This window comes from Phoenix dactylifera, chromosome 10 (assembly GCF_009389715.1).
Source record: "Phoenix dactylifera cultivar Barhee BC4 chromosome 10, palm_55x_up_171113_PBpolish2nd_filt_p, whole genome shotgun sequence".
Classification (NCBI taxonomy): domain Eukaryota; kingdom Viridiplantae; phylum Streptophyta; class Magnoliopsida; order Arecales; family Arecaceae; genus Phoenix; species Phoenix dactylifera.
Window position 1 is genome coordinate 9002040 of NC_052401.1, and position 7017 is coordinate 9009056.

Here is a 7017-nt window from a genome sequence, read left to right on the forward strand (position 1 = left end):
TAAGTTGTTCATTCCAGTCATCAGATTAGACATGACATTTTTGAGTTCTGGGTCTGCTTTCATTTCATAATTACCTGGTTTTCTAGACCCAAACTCATCTCTAATTACTTCCTCACCATAGCTACTCCAATTTTGGGCATTTTCAGCTAAGTCAACAAGAAATTCATAGGCTTGATCCGGGGTTTGGTTCATAAACCTACCCTTGTGCATGGACTCAATCATATTTCTATGTGCCGGAGTTAGTCCTTTATAAAAGAAGTGGACCAGATCAGCCTTATCAAGCCCATGGTGTGGGCATTTGACCAACAAGTCATGGAATCGTTCCCAAGTTTGAAAGAATTCTTCTTCAGATTTTTCTCTAAAAGTTCTGATGGCATCCTTAATTTTTTCAGTTTTTACCATGGGATAGAACTTAGCCATGAACTTCCTAGACAGCTGTTCCCATGATATGGAATTTGAAGCAAGGGAATACAGCCATGCAGCAGCACGATCTTCTAAAGTCATGGGAAACAATCTTAATTTAATACCCTCTTCATCTAAGTTTTGATTTCTAAATGTTTGACAGATTGTCAAAAACTTGTTTAGATGAATATAGGGTTGTTCACTCTCGAACCCATGAAACTTGGGTAACATGTTTATTGTTGCAGCCCGAATTTCAAATTGGGCTGCATTATTTATTGGCAATACTATACATGTAGGTGGACTAGCGGATGCAGGAGCGAATAATTCATTCAGGGTTCTAATATGTTCACCCATTGTAGAGATCGACGGTTGCTTTACAGTTCGCAGGTTATGATGAAAAGTTCTGTCAATCTCAGGATCAAATGGGGTTAACTTATCCCTTAATGACCTTCTACCATGCATACATTTTCCACAACTTAATTAGACTCAAAATTATTTATATATTTTTTTTAAATGAAATCCTAAAAGATAAGAAGAAGGGCTAGACCAAGATGACCACAATCAACACCACACAATAATTTGACCCTATTAATTTTAGAGCTAAGTGAGGTTTAGTAGCTTCTTAAATCTAGTTGCATAGAGACTTATCAGGTTAAAAAAGTTCCTGAAATTCTCTCTAGATTAGACAGCTCCTAATCTCCCTTTCAGATTAAGCTTGAGCTTACCAGTTAAGTGATCTAGTAACCAGTGACCAGAAAAGTCCCGGGGTGTGCGGTGGTGCCAGAAGGGATACACCGATACCACAATACCCGTAACAGTTCTCACTGTTGTAAAACTTTTCTAGACATCACCAATTACTAAATTCTCACTGGAGTGGCTTTCAGCCGCTTCTTTCCAAGAGCCTAATTGAGCTCGAAAACCCTAAGGCCGACGTCTAATTTGATTTTAATTTAATTTGGCTTAGGATAAGTATGCAAGGTGGTGATTTTTGGGCTAAGGACAGGTAATGACTTCCCGACCTTATCTTTTTAATGGGTTTTGCCCTTAATTACTTTATGCAAATGCTTAATACTAAATGCTGCAAATAATCAATGGTTTTTTTTTTTTAAGTTTATGCAATGTCATTAGGGTGTACTGATTAAATGAGCAAGCAATTTTTTTTTATTTTTTTATTTTTCTTAATTTTTTTTTAATTTTATGTTGTTTTTTTTTAATTTTTAATATAGGAATAACTTGAATGTAAACTAAAACTAATCCTTATACGTCAGTCAATCTCCGAATGCCCGTTGAATAAGCTCTGGAGATTACTCTGTGAGGAGCCCCAATAGAGGTATGATCACCTCGGGGGATTGCACCCTATCAATTACTAACAAAAATAATAATTTTTTTTATATTTTTTTTGATTTAATTAAAATTTTTTTCTTTTTTCTACTTCAAATTTCGAATCTCAGAATTCAAATTTTGAATTTAAAAAAAAAATTTGAATTTTTGAATTTTTTTTAAAATTTAAATTTTTTTTTTGAATTTTAAATTTCGAATTTCAAATTTCAGAATTTAATAACTACGAAATTATTAACTAGAAATTATCAAAATAAGGAAAATTAATAAAAATAAAAAAAATAAAAAAAAAACAAAAACTTACTACCGGAGTACGTTCACTCCGGGCATCCAAAATTTGATTTGATCTTCGTGATCGTTCTTGCTTCTCGATTTGCCTCCCCGGCAACGGCGCCAAAATTCTGTTCGTCCTTTTTCTGTCTAACTAAAAATATGCTAGACCGATCGTCGACGAACAAAGTTTAAATTTAATTTACTCTTACCTGTTCTACCCGAAGAATAGTGGTTGTAAGAGGTCGATCCACAGGGAGGCGGTTGGAGTTACATAAAAATTAGAACGTTCACTCGGATTCAAAATCGATTTTTGAATAACAAAAGAAAAACATTACTTTGAGGATGTTAAATGATTCTCTAGTCTGCCAGAGAAGGTTTTCCATTTGAAAATAACAAAAAGACAAATACTTGGAATAGAAGAGCATTTATAAATTTAATAAAATATTTAACTATTCAAAGGAAAACTTTGGCATGGATGAAAATAGTGCTTAGGAAGATTGAAGCCTGAAACATAAACTGCATGAAAGAAAATTTCATATATTGCAACTAAAACAAGAATTCTTGAATGCATAAAAATAAATTGCAGAAATTAAACTTAACCTAAAACATGAATTGCATAAAAGAAAAATTAATGGATTGCATAAAAGAACAATTACAATAGTAAAATGAAGATTGGAAGCCATTCCTCCTTCTACAAAATAAAATATAAAAACAAAGGAAGAAAAACAAGAAAACTCCCCTTTTCCCTCTCTCCTATTTTTTATTCTTTCTTTTCACAAAACAGAGCCATCTCCCCTGTTTGATTTTCTTTTTGATTTTCTTTCTTCTCTCCCAAACCGAGCCCTCTCCCCTGTTCTTCTCTTTTCTGTGGACCCGCCGGCCCCCTTCTTCTTCCCCTAATTTTTTATTCTTTCTTTTCAACCCGAAATAGAGCCATGCTCTGTTTCTTTTTTTTTCTTTTTCTCACAAACAGGGCCTTCCCCTGTTTCTTGGCTTTTCTGTGGACCCGCCGGCCCCCTTCTTCCTCCTCCCCCTCAACAGCCGAGCACCACCTCCTTTTATAGCTTGCCCCCACCTTGAAGCTGGCTTGAGAATCAAAACGGTGGCGGGATCACGGACGCGTCATGGACAACGGACGAGGCTGAAACGCCGGGATTAGCATCCGCATCATGGGCGGAAGCAGAGGCAGAGGGGGGTCTTGAATCCGGAAGGGAGAAGCGGGGATTTCTCGGAGGAAGGCGTGGAAGCTTGATCCGTGGCGTGTGGGGGAGAATCACGGGCGGACATCTCGAATGGCCGGATCCTTGGACGCGGACGCGGGAGCTTGATCCGTGGAGGGAGCCGTGGGATCACTAGGAGGCCGACGATCATGGTGCGGATGCGGCTGGAGGCGATCTGTGAGGCGGGATCATTGGAAGGAGGGGCTGGCCGCTGGGATTCCGGGATGATTGGGCGCGATGGAGGAGGCTGGATCGTTGGGATGTTCACCGCGTGAAGAACGCGGGCTGCTGGCACGGTGGCTGGCACGGGAGTTGGATGCATTCGAACGGGCACTTGGGATCGATGTGGTGGACGCATGGGATCATTCCCTCTCCCCTGTTTTCGCATGGATGCTTTGATGCGGGTGAGAGGATCTCCCTTCATTGAATATGGGTTATGTGCCAGTTTCTGCAATGGAATTGGATTTTGGAAGAAGGTCTGGGACTTTCTTTGCCCTCCTGAGATGGGAGGAGTCATCTGTTCTGACTGGAGGTCAATTGCAAGTCTTTCAAGTCATGGGTCACCCAGCACCTCATAGTTATGATATGGTCAAATTAGATCTGCTAAAAATTCTTTCCCAAAAGTATAGAAAAATTGGATCCGGACTCGAACCCGACTTGGACCCGACTCGGACCCGACTCGATCTTCAACCGGGTCGGATCTGGGAAGGGATCATTCTGAAGTCAAATTTGTACTCAATGTGCATTTTATCTCTAATTTATGATAATCTATGTCAAACCCAAATATAATATTAATCTAGTGAATTTATTATTATCGGTTAGCAATAACATTAATTTTAGTGACATGTAGATCGCACTTTTGTGCTCTCATCACCCTGCTCCAGCACGAACCCACTGCCCGTTCACCTTCTCATAGCCCATGCGAATAAGTGATCGTGCAGTGTATGTATCGGTGAAAAGCAGATGCCTGGAGATCTCCCCCTCGATAGATATATCGTGCTGTCGGAATATCAAGGTGAGTATCATACCATAAGGCAGAGAGACTCTGGAGTTGCAAATCACCTTCCTCATCTGCCTCAGTATCATGGCCGGGAGATTCAGGGGAATACCCTGAATAATATGCTCCATCACAACTAGATCTCGCTCTGAAATGAGATCAAATCTTCCGCTCTTCGGAAACAGGATCCGACCAATGAAGTTGTGCAACAACCTCATTTCTGCAGAAAGAGAGCTCGCTATAATATTCTCCGAATAGTCGAAGTCTTCATTCTCAAGAATTAACTGCAATGCTCTCAATTTGTTTTCTGGCTTTTCTGGAGTTGCTCCTTCGCATGGGAGATGAAGCAACTCACTCAAACTTTCTTCGGAAACTCGAACCCTAACTCCTCGAACTTCCGATATAAGCCATCCCATCCCAGTTTTGAGGAAGGCATAGAACTCACGGACTAGTCCCGAATATATCACCACATCTAGGGAGCAAAGATACTCCCAACCTTGCCTTCGGATCCATTCCCCCAAACGGAACCCTTCTTGATCCAAGAACTCGGAATGGATCCTTCTCCCCGTTGTAACCGGTCTCCCCGCAAACTTTGCAAGTTGTACTGAAGGGGAGGGAGGAGGAGGTGGCTCTATACGTGTCTCACCTTGTGGAGACACTGTAGACGGCTCTGTAGCTTCCCTATCCGCACGTGTGATCCGTGAGACTCTCCCGGATCGTTTGGCTACGGTTCTTTTGGGTCCCATTTCTCCAAGATCTTGAAGTAATCTACTGTTTGGAGATGATTGGAGGAGATTTGAGAGTGGAGAATAGGATTTTCGGAAGAGGACAAAGTGAAAACAGTGCCCTAGATAGCTCACGGGTCTCCCTTTTAACAGTGGGGTCCCGACGTTGGGTCGATTCAAGAATTTTCTTGGGTCGACTCAACGTTGGGTCGACCCTATTCTGGGTTGGGTCGACCCAAGTTCAGAAATTTTTTCTTTCTCTTCCTTTTCCCTTCTAAAAATTTTCCTTGCTTCCAATCCTTACAAATTCTTTCTGAGACAATGATACATGAGTAAGGAATCTATAGATGACAAGTTTGACTCATGTTTCATGGGTTTTTAGAAATGGGAGGAATGTATCATGAGACTGCTTGCTCCCTTTTATATCTCTTTAATAAAAAGGATCACATATGCCTAATTCCCTCCTAAGCGTGCAAAATCTATCTTCACTCAAGGGTTTTGTGAATATGTCAGCTAATTGTTTCTCAGTACATATATGCTCAATACATATGTTTCCATTTTGCACATGATCTCTAATAAAATGATATCTTATTTCAATGTGTTTGGCTTTAGAATGCTGAACCGGATTTTTAGTAAGGTTGATGGCACTAGTATTATCACACTTTATAGGAATGTTATCTGGCTTAACTCCATAGTCCTCTAGTTGTTGCTTAAGCCATAGTACTTGAGCACAACAACTGCCAGCAGCTATATATTCAGCTTCAGCTGTCGACAGTGCCACTGAATTCTGCTTTTTGCTAAACCATGATACTAAGTTGTTTCCTAAAAATTGACATGTTCCACTAGTGCTCTTCCTATCTAATTTGCATTCAGCAAAATCAGCATCTGAGTATGCAAGCAAGTCTAGACAAAAGTCTCTTGAGTACCATAATCCTATGTTTGTAGTTCCTTTTAAATATCTAAGGATTCTTTTAACAACACTTAAATGTGACTCCTTAGGATCTGATTGGTATCTAGCACATATTCCTACACTAAACACGATGTCTGGTCTACTAGCAGTAAGGTAGAGCAAGGATCCAATTAATCCTCTATAAAGCTTAATATCAATACTCTTTCCTTTCTCATCTTTGTCTAGCTTACTAGTAGAATTCATTGGAGTGCCTACTCCCTTGTGATTTTCATTCCCAAACTTCTTTAGTATTTCCTTTGTATACTTAGTTTGATGAATGAAGATACCTTCTTTAGTTTGTTTGATTTGTAATCCTAGAAAGAAACTTAGTTCTTCCATCAAACTCATTTCGAATTCTCCATGCATTAAATCAATAAAATCTTTGCAAAGATTATCATTTGTGGCACCAAAGATTATATCATCTACATATATTTGTACCACTAGTAGATTTTCGTCCTTTCTTTTGAGAAACAGTGTTTTATCTACATTTCCTCTACTAAAGTCATTATTTAGTAGAAATTTGCTTAATCGATTATACTAAGCCCTAGGTGCTTGCTTCAATCCATATAATGCCTTATGTAGTCTAAACACATGATTTGGCAATTCATGATTCTCAAAATCAGGAGGTTGCTCTACATATACTTCTTCCTCTATAAAACCATTTAAGAATGCACTTTTTACATCCATTTGATACAATTTGAAATCCATGAAACATGCAAAAGCTAGAAGTAATCTAATAGCCTCTAATCTAGCTACAGGAGCAAATGTTTTATCAAAATCTATCCCTTCTTCTTGATTGTATCCCTTAGCTACAAGTCTAGCTTTATTTCTTATAACTAACCCATTTTCATCTAATTTATTTCTAAAGATCCATTTTGTTCCAATTACAGAGTTATGCTTTGGTCTTTCAGTTAATGTCCATACATTACTTCTTTTGAATTGATTTAATTCTTCTTGCATAGCATTTATCCAATTGGTATCTTTTTCAGCTTCTTCATAAGTCTTAGGTTCTAATTGTGAAACAAAAGCAAGATAATCATTTAAATTTCTAAGAGAGGATCGAGTTCTTACCCCTTGAGATGGATCACCAATGATTAAGTCTTTAGGGTGTCC

General features: G+C 38.9%; 1 non-coding gene across 1 annotated transcript; it reads left to right on the forward strand.

Annotated features, from left to right (window-relative positions):
• Positions 1 to 280: 280 nt before the first annotated feature.
• On the forward strand, positions 281 to 387 carry LOC120112285. The gene has a single exon (XR_005513758.1). It is a non-coding gene; the product is annotated as a small nucleolar RNA R71 (small nucleolar RNA).
• The last annotated feature ends 6630 nt before the right edge of the window (positions 388 to 7017 follow it).